Raw genomic sequence first — 17,807 nt, forward strand, 5'->3', positions numbered from 1 at the left:
TACAGTAATCAAGACAGTATGGTACTGGCACAAAAACAGAAATATAGATCAATGGAACAGGATAGAAAGCCCAGAGATAAACCCACGCACATATGGTCACCTTATCTTTGATAAAGGAGGCAGGAATGTACAGTGGAGAAAGGACAGCCTCTTCAATAAGTGGTGCTGGGAAAACTGGACAGCTACATGTAAAAGTATGAGATTAGATCACTCCCTAACACCATACACAAAAATAAGCTCAAAATGGATTAAAGACCTAAATGTAAGGCCAGAAACTATCAAACTCTTAGAGGAAAACACAGGCAGGACACTCTATGACATAAATCACAGCAAGGTCCTTTTTGACCCACCTCCTAGAGAAATGGAAATAAAAACAAAAATAAACAAATGGGACCTAATGAAACTTAAAAGCTTTTGCACAGCAAAGGAAACCATAAACAAGACCAAAAGACAACCCTCAGAATGGGAGAAAATATTTGCAAATGAAGCAACTGACAAAGGATTAATCTCCAAAATTTATAAGCAGCTCATGCAGCTTAATAACAAAAAAACAAACAACCCAATCCAAAAATGGGCAGAAGACTTAAATAGACATTTCTCCAAAGAAGATATACAGACTGCCAACAAACACATGAAAGAATGCTCAACATCACTAATCATTAGAGAAATGCAAATCAAAACTACAATGAGATATCATCTCACACCAGTCAGAATGGCCATCATCAAAAAATCTAGAAACAATAAATGCTGGAGAGGGTGTGGAGAAAAGGGAACCCTCTTACACTGTTGGTGGGAATGTAAATTGATACAGCCACTGTGGAGAACAGTATGGAGGTTCCTTAAAAAACTACAAATAGAACTACCATATGACCCAGCAATCCCACTACTGGGCATATACCCTGAGAAAACCATAATTCAAAAAGAGTCATGTACCAAAATGTTCATTGCAGCTCTATTTACAATAGCCCAGAGATGGAAACAACCTAAGTGTCCATCATCGGATGAATGGATAAAGAAGATGTGGCACATATATACAATGGAATATTACTCAGCCATAAAAAGAAACGAAATTGAGCTATTTGTAATGAGGTGGATAGACCTAGAGTCTGTCATACAGAGTGAAGTAAGTCAGAAAGAGAGAGACAAATACCGCATGCTAACACATATATATGGACTTTAAGAAAAAAAAATGTCATGAAAAACCTAGGGGTGAAACAGGAATAAAGACACAGACTTACTAGAGAATGGACTTGAGGCTATGGGGAGGGGGAAGGGTAAACTGTGACAAAGCGAGAGAGAGGCATGGACATATATACACTACCAAACGTAAGGTAGATAGCTAGTGGGAAGCAGCCGCATAGCACAGGGAGATCAGCTTGGTGCTTTGTGACCGCCTGGAAGGGTGGGATAGGGAGGGTGGGAGGGAGGGAGACGCAAGCGGGAAGAGATATGGGAACATATGTATATATATAACTGATTCATTTTGTTGTGAAGCTGAAACTGACATACCATTGTAAAGCAATTATACTCCAATAAAATGTAAAAAAAAAAAGGAAACAAACTGGTACACATATATAATGAAATCTACTTAGCAATAAAATGGAACAAACTACTGATACAGGCAACAACACAGATGAATCTCAAGTGCACTCTGCCAGATGAAAGAAGCCAGACCAAAGGCTACATCCTATATGATTCCATTTATGTGACATCCTGGGAAAAGTACAGAGACTAGATCAGTGTTTATCAGAGGCTGGAGTTAGGGGAGAGGATAATTACAAAGGCGCACCAGGAAATTTTGGGGGGTAATGGAAATATTCTATATCTTGTTTGTCATGATAGTTACAAAACAGATATGTCACAGTGGGTACATGAATTGGTCAAATTTCATAGACCTGTATACCAAAAAGAATGAATTTTCCTATATATAATTTATTCCTCAATTTAAAAAAAAAGCAGGGAGGGATGCAGACAGGAAATTCAAATCAGATCTCTGAAACTCCAGATGATCTATGTCTTGTCAAATGCTGCCCACCACACTTAACAGGGTGCCATTTAAATTTTCTATAACTTTCTGTGCTTCTGTGATCAGAGGCCCGGAAATAGCCATGAAGCATCATGTGAATAAAGTACCTTGTACATTTGGAATAGGGTTTTACAAGAAAAGATGAGAAAAGCAGCTCTTCTTCTATGCTGATAAAAGGTGTAAGAAGTAAACCATGTTAAGAGGCTTAAAGACCTGAGCTCTGGAAATCTTAATTTAAGAGGCACAGGTGGGGCTTCCCTGGTGGCGCAGTGGTTGAAAGTCCGCCTGCCGATGCAGGGGACGTGGATTCGTGCCCCCGGTCCGGGAAATTCCCACGTGCCGCAGAGCGGCTGGGCTCGTGAGCCATGGCCGCTGAGCCTGCACGTCCGGAGCCTGTGCTCCGCAAAGGGAGAGGCCCGCGTACCGTAAAAAAAAAGTAAAAATAAAATAAAAAAAAGAGGTGCAGGTGGGCCAAACTCTTTTTGAATAAAAGGCAGAAAATCTTCCCCAGCTTTGTCCAGGCCGGTGAGTCATTTTGGGTGAATCTGTTCAGAACAACAATTCTGCAAGGCAACAGGCATTGCTCATGACGGAGGCGGGGAGGAGGTGCTCGCCCACTCTGAAGAACAGCTGTCTCCCCTGTCCCCTCTAAACCTGAAGTCAGGTATGTTCTTGTCTTAACGTCCTCCTCCCAATCAAGCCCACATCTTTTTCATCCAGTACAAATCCCTTAAAGTCCCTACTGTGCTAATGAGGCCAGGAGTCTATAAACTGTGGCCCACGAGCCAAGTCCAGCCAGCTATATGTTTTTGTACGAACTTTGAGCGAAGAGTAGGTTTTTACAATTTTTTAATGGTTGAAAAAAAATCAAAAGAAGAATAATACTTCATGAAGTGTGAAAACTAAATGGAATTTGAATTTAATTAATAAAGTTTTAGTGGAACACAGCCATGCCTGTTTGTTTCTGCATTGCTTATGTCTACTTGAGCTTCACAACAGCTGAGCTGAGAAGCTGCTAAAAAGACCATGTGACTCACAAAGCCTAAAATATTTACTATCTGGCTCTTTACAGAAAAAGTTTGCTGACCCTTAATTTAGGCATGTTCATTCTGTTGGCTCTAAGTTGATGTCTAGACTATAAATTTATAAAAAGACAAAGCCCAGAAGCATCCTTTACACAGTAGATCACGTCTCTATGACATCATAACAAATTGTGCTCTTGTACAATACCTTTTGCTGCTGCTAAGCAGGATAAAGAAATGTAGAATTGCAGGAGGAAAAGAAATAATTTGAGAAACACATGGATTCTTTGTTTCTAAAACTACTTAAGTACCCCATAGTTGTACGCGCTCCTACAGGAAATTTGTAGAGTTCAAAATAATAACTATTCATTAAGTACTGGTTCACAATATCCAGTCACTCAACTCAAAGAACATTTTACCAATCTCTCAACTCTACAAGCTACATTGTCTTTCCAACAAAAGTGTAACAATCCTATCCAGAGCTGTGAGGGCAAGTTATACTGATTCTGGGCATTTGCCTCCTCACCTGTTTATATTCTAGCACTGCCCATATTTTCTTTTGACATTAATCAGAATATGAGGCCAAATGATATAGCAAAAAGAGTGCTGGACCCAGAATAGGATGTAGAGTCTAAAAATGTGCATTTACATCTTGGTGAATTTTGTAACATCTTGCAGCCCTGATGTCCTTATCTATAAAGTGTGAATAAAAATTACACTTCACAGGACTTCTAAGTAGTAATAACTATGTGCAAGCATCATGCTTACGTTATGATGATGATGATGATGATGATGATGATGGTGATGATGATGATGATCGTGATGATGATATGTTCATTCTGTCTTCTGGTCCCCTTCCCTGTCTGCTCCCTCAACCTCACTAAAATTACTTGTCTGATATTGGGAAAGCCATTCTGTTAAGTAAGAGAGTTCCTCAGCCAGTGTGGCCAGCAAATCATTAAAAAAAAAAAAAAAATCAGTTGTTTAAACATTTTGATTAATTGTTCCTATAAACTCACTTAATTAAAGTTTGGCCCTTAAGCAGACAGAGACTAAACAGTTTAATATTGCTTTTATTCTGTGCTTAGGAAAATAGTCTTGTTTTCAATTAGCAGGATCAAAGATATCTCACTAATAGGAGATGATGATCAATTAATTACGAGCTACACTGCTGTAAAGAGAAAATGCTCACTTTTCTTGCGCAGTCATTAACCCTCAAAAACACTGGGGTGTATCATCAAATACAGAAATGATGATCAGATCTTATGAGTTCTGAAGTAACTATTTAAAATGTTATTAACCGTTTCCATGGAAAACATACCTATTAAGGGCCATAAAGGGACAAAAACAATTGGCTCTAGAAGTCGTTGTGAATAGTGTCAACTCCTACGTACATGGGCGAGGCACTGGGAATTTAATAGCACTGAATTGGGGGTCAGGGGCCTGGGTTCTCGGCCCAAATCTAACGCTAACCAGTGAAATGGGCAAGTGTTGCTTTACGAGCCAGGTTTTGAGTTCACAAATGTTCTCTCTCCATTCTCATGCAACTCAGTGAGTGTGCCTCTTGAGTGTTCTTGGCTCAAATCAGGAGGATGTTCCTTCTAATAAAGCAGTGATTGAAAGGTTCAAAATTCTAACAGACATTGGTTATAAGCGTTGTTGGGTTTTTTTTTAAACAATCTCTTTTATGCTATTGAAGATTGTATGCAATAAGAATCTGATACCACTCACCGAGTCTCTTGGCCATCTGCTTGTGAGGTTTCTTTGCTTTAATTGTCTCCTATGACCTAGCAGTAAAGACCCCATCCCAAACAAGGTCAGGTCCCCTTGGATGAGTCTTGGCCCCAGACAAAGAGATCTGCTTTGCTCTTTAATACCTAAAATGTTTAAGAATAATGACCTGAGAAAAAGAAAAAAGCAACCTCTGATATCGAAAACTAATCTGATGTTCACAACTAGACCTCAATATTTTTACAAGCTCGTTTAAGATTCACAGCCAGGACATTTTTGTTCTCCTGTAGAACATAAAATCACAGAATATCAGCCTCAAACAAGGTTACTCTGAGATCATGATAAAATGAAATGAAACAAGACCACTTCATAATTTTAAGCACAAACAAAAACAAGGTCACTGTGACACCCACAGAATACCCAATCATAGCACTATCCTCACTTTCCGACAGCAACCCATCTAGACCAAACTCCTGCTTCCTTAGATTCTCCCCTCACTCATCCCACTGGAACCCAAATCTTATAATATGTTCTAACACCCTCTTACTGAGGGACCCCATGATTCCCTGCAATGAGTAATAAACCCAATTTATTTAATCAAGTGTGCTTACAGTGGTCTTTGACTAAAAGGCATTGACACATTCAAATATATCTTTTCCTCTCTCACCTGGGACACCTAGAGCCAGGCTGATAGAAATACTATAAAGGCACAAGCACACCAAAAAAAAACCTCACCACACACAGCAAGCTATAAAGACTTGGCAGAACAACTTTGCACTCCAGTTCCTGTCCCTTTTGTATCTTTTCTTTATCTCTTGGAAATGAAATCTCCCAAGCTTCATCTACAAAAAGAAGAAATTGGACTAGAAGGGTATTTCCCAAACTATGTTCCTTGGGAAACCAGTGTCCTTCAAATGCTGACAGATGTTTTCAGAAAGGATCCTGTGGGAAAACGTGCTTGAGAAACTCTACAATCTAGAGTAAGTCCCCTTTCATAGTTCTAGTTCCCATTCTACAAGCTACTTTGAGAGTCATTTTAACCTCCCTTTACTTAAATCTCAGTTCCTTACCTGCAAAATGGTTGTTGTAATATGCCCTGCCTATTCCCCAGTGTTTGGAAGCAAATTAAAAATGTGACAGAAAAGCCTAGTCCAGAAATCAGGCCAAGAGGATGTGTCTGTGAATTAGAGCGAGCACAGTGAGGAAGGGGAGGCTGGGTATTCCAGGGCTATTTCTGCATGACAAATCAACCAAACACTTGCATAAATTTATTATGTTCACAGATTCTATAGGTCAGGAATTTGAACACTGCATTATAGGGATCGCTTGTCTCTGCTCTACAATGTCTGGGACCTCGGCTGGGAAGTTTTGACAATGGCTGGTGGCCACAGTCACCTTGAAGGCTTCCTCATTCACCTGTCTGGTGGTTGAGGCCAGCTATTGGCTGAAACACTTATATATGGCTTCTCCATGTGGTCTCTCCATGTGAGCTAGTTAGAGCTTCCTAACAGCATGATGGCTGGGCTCTAACAGAGCAAGAGGGATGTGCATGGCATGTTTATGACCTATCCCAGAAGTCACATAGTGTCACTTTTGCCATATTTTAATGGTCAAGGCAGTCACAAAGTTTCACCCAGATCAAGGGGAAGGGACATAGACCCTACCACCCAATATCAAGAGTGTCAAGGTCACACTGAAGAAGAGCATGTGGGATGGGAGACATTTTTGTGACCATCTTCAGAAAATACAGCCTCTTACTCTGGGGCAGATGCAAAGTCAATGAAAAAATACAGATTCTTGAAGTCTGGCTGGAGGAAGAACAAGAGGAAGAAATCAAGGATTTTCCCAGATTTCAAGTCTAGGTGGAAAAAGAATAACCACAAAAGGGAAGGCTTCAGTCAGAGTCAGTTTGGGGAGAAAGACAGCTCAAAAGATGTTCCCAGTAGTTCTGCCTTTTGAGTTTGGAGAAGATATGAGCATGTTTACTGGCAGAGATAATGGAGCCAAGAGGAAGACTAAAGATAGAAAATGGGGGAGAGAAAATTAATAGGACAAGATTCTGGAGGAGACAGATGTGACGAAATACTCAGATGGAGGTTTAACTTCACATGGAGAAATGCTATTTCTCTGAGGAAATAGGGGGAGAGGATGGGGGAAATAGAACAGAATTCTGAGACATTTTGAAGTGCAGAGAAGGGAAAATGGCAGATCTCAAACTGAATAGCCTATCTTCTCAGGGAAGTAAGAGATAAGAAAATCTGTTGAAATTAACATGAGATGTCTTAAAGTCCATAAGGAATAGAAATGACTAGGCAAGAAACTGAATAGGATATCTGTAGGATATGACTCAAGTAGTTCTTATTTTTGAAAAAAGTTGAAAGAATGTTAAAATGATAATTATTGACACTGGGTGATGGAATATGGGAATTTATTATACTGTTCTCACTAAGTATGTGTGTGATTGAAATTTTCATAATAAAATGTTTAAAATTTTTAAAAGGCTTTTGAATAATACACTTATCTGGTTTGTTTGTTTTTTTAAAGAAACTTATAACATTGCATTTTTATTTGTGGGTTGTCAATAAAAATGTTTCCCTTAGGTCAATGGCTCTCAATGGTGAAAGGATTTTCTATTTGTCTCATACTTATTACTGCCCTAGATAAAAGTTCAATCAATTCACATGTACCTGTAAAACCCTCTGCCTAATATTTTTTAAATGCCTGCCGTATACTTTAGGCAAGTTCTGAGATGATTTTGTTTATTTCCCCTAAAAGCACATTATTGCTTTTTGTTGAACTAAACAAAAGTCTTTTATTTCTTTACTATCGTTGTTATTATTATTATTACTTAAGACAAGTTGGTTGCAGGTTGGGTTTTTTTTTTAAAGGAATTTTTTCTTTTTGTTTCTTAATTTAGTTTTGGCTGCATTGGGTCTTTGTTGCTGCGCGTGGGCTTTCTCTAGTTGCGGTGAGCGGGGGCTACTCTTCGTTGCGGTGCGTGGGCTTCTCATTGCGGTGGCTTTTCTCATCATGGAGCACGGGCTCTAGGCGTGTGGGGCTTCAGTAGTTGTGGCATGCAGGCTCACTAGCTGTGGCGCACGGGCTTAGTTGTTCCACGGCACGTGGGATCTTCCCAGACCAGGGCTCGAACCCGTGTCTCCTGCACTGGCAGGCGGATTCTTAACCACTGCACCACCAGGTAAGCCCCACAGGTTGGGTTCTATTCTGTCCTTTTCACAGCGATACCCACGTGAAGAATATCACAGGGTTTCCAGTCTTGTTAGATTTCTTCTTGGCATTGGGAAAACATTGAGCTGGCAAAATAAATAGCTCAAATCTCAGAAACATGTTAGAGTGATATGGAATCCTGTATGCTTCACAGCACTAACCAACAACGATTTATATTCTTGGGGATTGAAGGAAACATATTAAGAAAGGATATCCTTGCCTTGTACAAAACTGTCACAGTCAGCTAGCAAGAAATATTAAAGACTGAAGAAATATCCATGAAGCAGCCACTTGGTTTTCTGAATCATGTCAATGATACCCAGAATTCATCAAGTTCATGGTTCCACATCTTGGATTGTGAAAAGTAACTAGGAAGTGTGCGTGATTTTGACCTTTAATCAAGATCTCTTTTTCTGCATTATATTAGGAATAATGAATTGTCATAAATATCATGTGGCTCAAACCAATATTCTGGGAAAATGGCTGGTGGGTTTTAGAAATTAGATGGCAAGCAACTCAAAATCAGATACTGCAAGTATCTTAAAAGGAGAGTAGCCTAGCTTTCCAGCTTTAGATCTTACCAAACCATCCACATGCTGACCAGGCTCCTGTTCAGGTAAGAAGCACTAGAATGAAGAACATATTTACATAATATGGTGGATGAAAAATCTGAACAGGATAGAGGGAGAGGGAGAGAAGACCTGGGAGATTAATGAAAGGGAAGACTCAAAAGCATGAACTCAAGGTCTGAGGGCCAGAAGACATCATGCATCCCTTGCTGAGGGGTCAAATTATTTCTTTCATATCAGGACAGCAATGCGAAGACAGAAAACAGGAAAATTTTCAGTCAAATGTATTTTACTGGGCAAAATGCATTTACTGTAGCCAACTTCAGTCTCAATGACATTTCATGGCAATTTGAGGATTACAAAGGAAAAATTACTGACATCAAATGACAGCACCCACTGACACTATTCCTCCCTTGACTGACATTAATCACAAGTTGCTGTCTATAAAGGAATTTTTATTTAATGGAGAAAGAAGCATATGCCACTTTATCTTAGCATCTTACTAAATAGTAGTTCTGGGATTCATGTGCATGGACTACAGACTATGTCTAGAGCTCTGCTCCTGATTTTGATGTTGGAAAAATTGTGAAGAAGTATAATACATGACAAACTAGGGGAGAGAAAAAGACGGAGAGTGAGGCTGGAGTGGGACTGGTGGCGATTCTTTCTCTAAATCCCCTCACTTCCTTAGTGGATATAAAATATGAGCCAGATATACACAGACACTCTTAGTGGCCAGAGAAGAATCATCCCATCCTTTCCTTTTTGGCTTTAATGAGTTCCCAAAGATCTAGTCAAAGCATCTGTGTTGGATGGACCTAGTGGAGATGCCACTCATGGTTCGGCCCTTGTCCAATCATCCCAGGAAAAAGCCTTGTCCATGGATAGGCACAGCCATACCACGCAGCCCCTGTACTCTCCAACCCTGTGTGACACAGACCCATGGCCCCAGTAATGGAGGCAGGGGCCCACCTTGGTCCAGCTCCAAGCCCTGACACAGACTAACTCTTGTGCTAAAAGAGGGAGGAGTAAGTGCAGACATTAGCTCAGCAAAATTGATTCCAGGCATTGAACATGAAGCAAATGTTGAAAGGAAAATATAATTTTTGTGTCCAGGTTTCCCTAACTGTGGTAGGCTGAACAATGCCCTTCCCCAAAGATGTCCATGACTTAATATCGAGAACCTGTGAATGTTGTTACCTCATGTAGCAAAAGAGATTTTGTAGATGTCATTAAGTTAAGGATCTTGAGATGGGGAGATTATCCTGGATTACCTGGGTGTGCCCAATGTATTCATAAGGGTGCTTATAAAAGGGACACAAGAGGAGTCAGAGAAGGAGATGTGATAGCACAAGCAGAGGAACAGAGAGAGAGAGATTCAAAAATGCTACACTGCTGGCTTTGAAGACAGAGGAAGAAGCCATGAGCCAAGGAATGCAGGTGGCCTCTAGAAGCCAGAAAAGGCAAGGAAACAGATTCTGTGCTAGAACATTCAGAAGGAATGCAGTCCTGGAAACCCATTGCAGACTTCTGACCTCCAGAACTATAAGATAATAAATCTGTGGTGTTTTAAGTCACTGAGTTTGGGGTCATTTGCTTCAGCAGCACTTGGAAACGAATATGCCAAGAGCCCATACAGACAAGATGAGATCAGTTCACTCCTGGCCCCTAAATTACAACCACTTAAGTCCTAGCTCACTTGTTAGTAGAAGTCCAGCCTTTCTTTGACTCCTCTCCACAAATAAAAGGGAAAGTTTACTCCTTCCAGGAAGTTGCCTTGGTTGTTTCCAGCTGACTCAGTCCCCTCCTGCTTTGAAACCACTCCTTCCCTCCACCCATGGGGCCACTGATGACCCTGCTGCTGGTCACCGTCCACCCCCAGGATTCACTTCCCTTGCATTCCTGCATCACTCCTTTGTATTGCTTCACCCAAAGCATGATCCTGATCAGCTTCCCTAATTTCCGAAGTGAAATGCAAATGCAAGAGTGAAGCTTGTTGTAATAAGAAAAAATAATAAGTAATGATAAAACTACTAGTTGAGGAAGTTACAACACAGAAGTAACCATCTTAGGTTGGATTCCTTAGAACTGGAACCTGAGATGAGAATTCTTAGGCATGTGATTTCTTCTGGGAGAGAGCAGAGGAATGAGGGAAGCAGGATGAGCCAGGGGAAGGAGTGAAGTTATCATGGGATCTTACTGGGAATTCAGCTTCAACCTGATCCCACAGGGAATTCTGGCGTACAAACCGCACCAGAGGATAGTACCACCTCGAAGGCAAAGGGGCCAGCCTTCTGTACCCTATGTCAGTCCGTCGTTGGCCATAGCCACTTGGGGAATGGGGTAGCATAACCTCCCAGATGAGGAGACTCCCATTCTGCTGAGAAGAATTCTCCAGATAAAGAGGTAGGGATGAATAGGCAAACCCATAGTTGCTGAGGGATGCCATCAGGGGTCCTTAAAAGGGATGTGCGTGGGCACCAAGTGCATCCATGACAACAACCTATAACATAGCTCACAACTAGTCCCGGAAGAGCACCTCTGCCCTGCCCTGGCCTCACCACTGTTCGAAAGAGTTAACTTTACTCTTCATTTTGCCACCTCCTTTTCACTCCACCAACAGAAACGTCCTTGTGCTGTCTCTTCTCCCTGGAGGAGAGGTCCCAGAGACATTTCTTTCTCCCTTAAACACATCACCCAATCCTGTTTCAGTTTCAGGATTTTCCAAAATGATTGACAGCCCTCACTCCCTAATCTTGGTCTTAGGACTCCAAGAAGACACTGGAACACAAAGGCCCAACATTAGTACATTTGTCCTAGTTTGAGTAACATGTGTGTACGGCACCAACAGTCCAATCTACGTTGAGCCAAAGTGATTAGCTCATCATTTCCCTTTCACAGCCATTCAGTCCTCCTTGGGGAGGTAAAGATTAACCCTCCACTTTATTCCTGCCATGCACAAACAGCTCCATAAGAACAAGCAATAACATGCAGGCACTGAAATCTATAAACCCCTTCCTAGGGAAGAACATATCACCAAAAAGTGTTATTCATACTGCAGGTAGCAACCCATTAGTGGTCTTGAGAAAAAATTAATGAAAAAAGGCAGACTAGAAAAGATTAAAATTCATTTCAAATAACAAATGTACATGCTGTTTCATGGAGCAAGACTTTGTTTCAGTTATATTTATTCGTATATGTATATTCAAACATTTGTATGTCTGGGTCATGATGTATTTCTTATTATAGGTAGGAGTCAAAAAAAAAATTGGGAAAAAAACTCACCAATGTAAACACTTTTCACTACACAGATAACTTCTCTCATTTTCATCCGGAACAGATTGGTTTCTTGATGTCACTGGAGGTTTAGAAATCTTCATTTATTGTTGTGTGTCTTTGCTTCATGTCTACAAAAGAGAAAGATCCATCTCGGTATTTGCTTTCCCCCAAACAAGAGAATTGTCAGCTCCAGTCCATATCCCAAAGGTGAACTGAACTCTACTTCTCTACAAAGCCTGCTTTAAACTTTGAAATTATAACATTATGGATTGAAGTAGGTAGAATTATGTCCCCTAAAAAGATATGCTCAAGTCCTAACTCCCAGTACCTGTGAATGTGACCTTATTTGGAAATAGGGTCTTGGCAAATGTAATCAGATTAAAATGAGGTCATACTAGGTTAGGGTGGGTCCTAATCCAGTGGCTGGTATCCTTGTAAGAAGAGGGAAATTTGGACACAGAGACACACAGGGAGAATGCCACGTGACAAGAGGCAGATATTGGAGCGATGTGTCCACGAGCCAAAGAATGATCAGGATTGCCAGAAACCACCAGAAGCTAGGCAGTGGCAGAGAAAGATTGTTCCCAAGAGCCTTGAGAGAAAGAATGGCCCTGCTGATACCTTGATTTTGGATTTCTTGCCCCCAGAAATGTAAGAGAATACATTTCTTTTGTCTTAAGTCTCTGGTAGTTTGTTTCGGCAGTCTTAGGAAACTAATACATGGGTTTTCCTATTTCTACACTCACCATTGAATTTTCAAAAATCTTAGCAAATATTTACATGTACCTGCTTGAATATTCATAAAACATCTCTGAAAAGATAACCAAGAAACTGACAACACTAGTTGCCTTTGGGAAAGGGAAGTGGGTAGCAGCAGAATAAGGGAAGGAGATTTTTTACTATAATACCCTTTTGAATTTTAAACCATGTGATGTATTATCTATTTTTAAAACAAATAAAATAAAAATTTTGAAAATTTATGGCTCAAACAACCTACCTAGCAATCTTCCCCACCTCCCCAGAGATCGCTGCTGATGGAAGCCTGTCCCATTTTTTTCAAACGAAGATGTAAAGTCCTAAAAAGAAGGATCACCCTCTTTCACAGAGAACACCTGGTTCACAGTCATTTCCCTTTTGTACCAAAAACCCAGGAAGGCTAACTGTCTAGTCTTATTCAGAGATATCTTTAGTCATCTGCCTCTCTTTCCAAGGATAAAAAGGTACAACACTGGCAGCTGAAACAATGTTCCTATCCATGATATCCTTAATTACTGACTTAAATGAAGAGCCATTGTCAGATTTCCTCATTAAAAGACATATTTTATGAGCAGATAACTCACACGAATGATTTAAGAAGGACAGATTCATCAGACAGTTTGAGGTTGAATCTAACAAAGTATGCAAAGTTAATTATATAATTTGAAGTGTTGGACAAAATGGGTCCAAGGGTCTTTCAACATCAAAGCGTCTAGTGGAGAAGGATGCAGTGTAACTGGGGCCTTCAGCTAAACTCTCCCGTGAGACAACTCTGTACAATACTGGTGATCAATGCATATTTCATGAATTGAATAAAATTAAAAGCATAAAATGAAGAGCTAGAAGAGACTCTAGAATTCTTAGGCATGTTTCCCCAGCAATGCTCTGAAAATGGGCACTGGGCTGTCTGGGCTGGAATACTGACTTCACTTTAGCCAGGCTTTTTCTATGCCTCAGTTTTCTCATCTGAAAAATACAGTGGATATACTTTCTGCCTCTTAGCGTTGTTGAGTAGGTGAAGTATATGCAGTAGATGCACTTGATACCTTGACCAGATTCCCTTTACAAGGTCAGAGCACCCATCCCCTAGCAGGGGAGAATGTGGATACCCCAGCTGCCTCCGTCTCTGCAGAACTGCCCCGGACTGATGGTAGCCATGCCCTCCAGTAAGTTACCCCACCCCATGGCCCACAAAGACTGACTGATATGCGGGTACAAAAGAGACCCCCTCCTCTCAAGACAGGGATAACTCCAAGGTGTGGTTTGTATTTCAGAGCCTCTCTTTAAGGAAGCAAGACCGCGCGTGTCCTCGCTCACCTTCCCCCACCCCTCTCCTTTCCTGCTTCCCTCCCTCCCTCCCAGGTTCTTCCTGAAGAGCACTCCCCGCAATGCGCCCGACTTCCTGCTTCAGGCTCTGCTTCTAGGGAACCCAACCTAAGAGAGGAGGTAGAGAGCTTCAAAGTTAAGTGTATAAACAGTCAATCCAGTTTCATCGTTATTGCTTAATCATTCAAATTTAGAGCAAGCACAAAAGCAAAGGACCTTTGACATAATCCACCCCCAAAGGCTTACGGAGGAAAGTGGTGATACAAAATCTGAAAAGACAGAAAATTACTTGGGTGAGTCTATTCCCAAACTAAGACTGAGGAGACAAACCAGGAGCCAGAAAGAGATAGACTGGCCCTGCTTAGATTTCTTTTAAAAACTAGAGACCCTGTGGTGAAGGCCTAAAATTAATATTATGCGCTGCCTTGAGATCTGGTGAAATCAGCAGGGTCTCCAATAGCCTAATTGCAAGTGCCTCTCCCTACTCTGCCACAAAGATCCGCTAGCCAAACAACTCTCCTTATCACAGGGACCAAGAACAGTTCCCTGCAGCCCTCAGAACTATTCAAACAAGCCAATCACATCCTCCTACAGAAGCCAGGGTACACCTCACCCTCTTGATACCATGAAGCCTGCCTCTCACAGGCCCTGGTTGTTCGCTCTGCTTCTGAGTATAACTCCCATGTAGCCCTACATGGCACGTGGGATCCTCCTGCCCCAGACTGTGAGTATGTGTGACTAATAAACCATTGTCCATCTCATCTCTCCAGTGGTGGATGCTGTGTGTTCAGCCATCTCTATAACTCCATGGTGGGAAGCCATTCATCACCAGTGGGGTAAAGAGAAGGCAATGAAAACAGACCCTTATTTCCAGGGCTTTTAAGACTTCTTAGTTTTTTAACTTCTCCATTGTTTTGTTAAACTTGTCAATTTTCACATATGAAACTGAGAAAAGCCAAAGTGTGTGTGTACGTACGTATGTGTCAAAGAAACAAGATTAGGTTGGAAGAAGCTGGAAAACTGTCTTTCTCTGTAGCAAACACAGTAAAGAGGCTGTGTGTGTGGATAAGAGGCAGGGGTGGATGAGGCAGAGCTCGCTTGGGCCAGAGGGAGAGAGGAAGAAATGAACAACTTGCCGAGACAAAGCTGTGTTCTAGGTAGAAGCCTGGCCGCTCCCCATTAGACCAAGGTGCTTCCCGTTAGAACAGAAACCAAAAATCAGTGGGAACGGATCAGAGCTCAAAAGTAAAGGAAGTAAAGGTGCTTGGGCAGAAACGAAAAATGAATGAAGAACAGGTGAAATATACATTATTCGTCAAGAACTCCTGACACTGTGGTTCTTATTAATGCAGAATGTGAGGGATGAGGTTTGGTTTCTCTCACTAGTTTTAGCTAAGGTCATCAAAAATTTTGGCTGCCTTTTAAGTACACAGTACCTTGACCTTGATACTCAGCCTAGTTATGAGATCACTGGGGACAAGTTGAAGGAGGTGCCCATTTCTAGAGCCTTACAGGAGAAACCTTTCTGCTAATCCCCAAATCACATCCCTGTGGACTTTTCATTCAATTCAACTCATGATTTAGGCACTAAGCACCTACACTATACAATACCTAATGTACCGTGTTTTTCCATATGTGCACCTATGATAGGAGAGAATCTGCCCTTTTAACAAGCCTAAAGGTGAGTCTTATGTGTCCAAAAATTTGAAAAGTAATACTTGAAAATATGCAAAGGAGAAAAAGGCAGGTGAAGCACTGACATTAAAATACAAGAATGTTCTTTGGAAAAAATGGGTCAGAGGCATTTCTCCAGAAAAGACGTACAGATGGCCAACAGGTACATGAAAAAAATACTCAAAATCACTACCAGTCAAAATCACCTTATACCAGTCAGAATGGCCATGATAAAAAAGTCTACAAATGGGGAGTTTCCTGGCGGTCCAATGGTTAGGACTTGGCACGTTCACTACCATGGCTCAGGTTCAACGCCTGGTCAGGGAACTAAGATCTCATAAGCTATGTGGCACAGCCAAAAAAAACAAGTCTACAAATAACAAATGCTGGAGAGGGTGTGGAGAAAAGGGAACCCTCCCACACTGTTGGTGGCAATGTAAATTGGTGCAGTCACTATAGAGAACAGTATGGAGGTTCCCTAGAAAACTAAAAATAGGGTTACCATATGATCCAACCACCCCACTCTTGGGCATATATCTGGAAAAGATGAAGACTCTAATTTGAAAAGATACACGCCCCCCAGTGTCCATAGCAGCACTATTTACAATAGCCAAGACATGGAAACAACCTAAATGGCCACTGACAGATGAATGGATAAAGATGTGGTATATATACGCAATGGAATACTACTCAGTCATAAAAATGAATGAAATAATGCCACTTGCAGCAACATGGATGGACCTAGAGATGATCATACTAAGTGAAGTAAGTCAGACAAAGAAAGGTAAATATCATATGATATCACTTATATGTGGAATCTAAAAAATGATACTAATGAACTTATTTACAAAACAAAAATAGACTCACAGACGTAGAAAACAAACTTAAGGTTACCAAAGGGGAAAGGTGGGGGGAGGGATAAGTTAGGAGTCAGTGATTAACAGATACACACTACTGTATATAAAATAGATAAACAATAAGGACTTACTGTATAGCACAGGGAACTGTATTCAATACCTTGTAATACCCTACAACGGGCAAGAATCTGAAAAAGAATATACATATGTGTGTGTGTGTATATTATATATACAAATATATGTGTGTATATATATATGTACACATGTGTATATATAACTGAATCATTTTGCTGTACACCTGAAACTAATGCAGCATTGTAAATCAAGTATACTTCAATTTAAAAAAATGGGTCAGAAGGAGTTAGTCTTTAAAAAAACAAGATAAAATAAAATGAAATAAAATAAAACAAAATAAAATACAAGATCACATAGATTGAGTCACACTATTAATGGACCAACAGGAAGGACAGAAGCTGTTGAAAAGAGGATGAAGGTAACTGTTCAGCCTCCTGAAAGATAGAGAGGTTAACCTGGGCTTTGAAGGTGAGTAGGATTTAAATTGACATAGAAAGCATTCCACACACCCACACAATAATGGAAGTAAGCATTCAATGCAGCTAGTATTCATTAATTGCTAAAAAAAAAAAATGGCAAACGTCTCAACAAGTACACAGTGGTTGCCATTTTTATTTGGCTGACTCCCTATTTGAGGGAAACAAGTGACCAAAAAACCTATTTAAATACTTAAAGCATAAAAACCACAACTAAGTGGTACCGCACTAATTCTTTATTCATGTGAGATTTGACCGTGTAGCTCAGGCAGTGCCACCAAGGACCTGGTTTCTCATTATGTAGTTTCTTCTCACCCTTCCATGCTGTTGGCACCATCCTCAGGGCTTTCATGCTGATCCCTTGGCTTGTCCCTCACTGCAGCAAAATGGCAGCTCAAGTCCAAACCTCACATCCTCACACCAACTCTTCAGGACAAGAGATGGTCTCCTTCTATAGCCTCTGCCTATCTTTCAGCCCCATCCTGAATCATGTTCTCACTTGCTCTCTGCACCCCAGCTCCATTGGTCTATTTCAAGCTCATCAAATATGCTATTCTTACTTCTATCACAGCACGTGGGCTTCCATGGTGCATTCTTCCTCCTCTTCACCTAGTTCACACACACTCAAATTTCATCTCCCAGCATAAACTTCATGACAAGGTCAGCCCCTGTTATATGCTCTCAATACATAGTGTAGTTCTCCTTCGTGGCAACATATACATATAACCATTTGATTAGTGTTTGTCTTTTCTACAAGAAAGAAACCATGTCTGGTTTGGTTTATCATT

At 40.8% G+C, this 17,807-nt stretch overlaps 1 long non-coding RNA gene across 1 annotated transcript in view; it reads right to left on the reverse strand.

The window, feature by feature from the left end:
* The window catches only part of LOC137216410 (uncharacterized), a 204,894-nt gene that overhangs the window by 118,766 nt on the left and 68,321 nt on the right, over positions 1-17,807 (reverse strand). Inside the window, exon 6 of the long non-coding RNA XR_010939764.1 lies at positions 11,862-11,983. This is a non-coding gene — a long non-coding RNA (uncharacterized lncRNA). The remainder of the gene's footprint in view (positions 1-11,861; positions 11,984-17,807) is intronic.

This window comes from Pseudorca crassidens, chromosome X, assembly GCF_039906515.1.
Source record: "Pseudorca crassidens isolate mPseCra1 chromosome X, mPseCra1.hap1, whole genome shotgun sequence".
Classification (NCBI taxonomy): Eukaryota; Metazoa; Chordata; class Mammalia; order Artiodactyla; family Delphinidae; genus Pseudorca; species Pseudorca crassidens.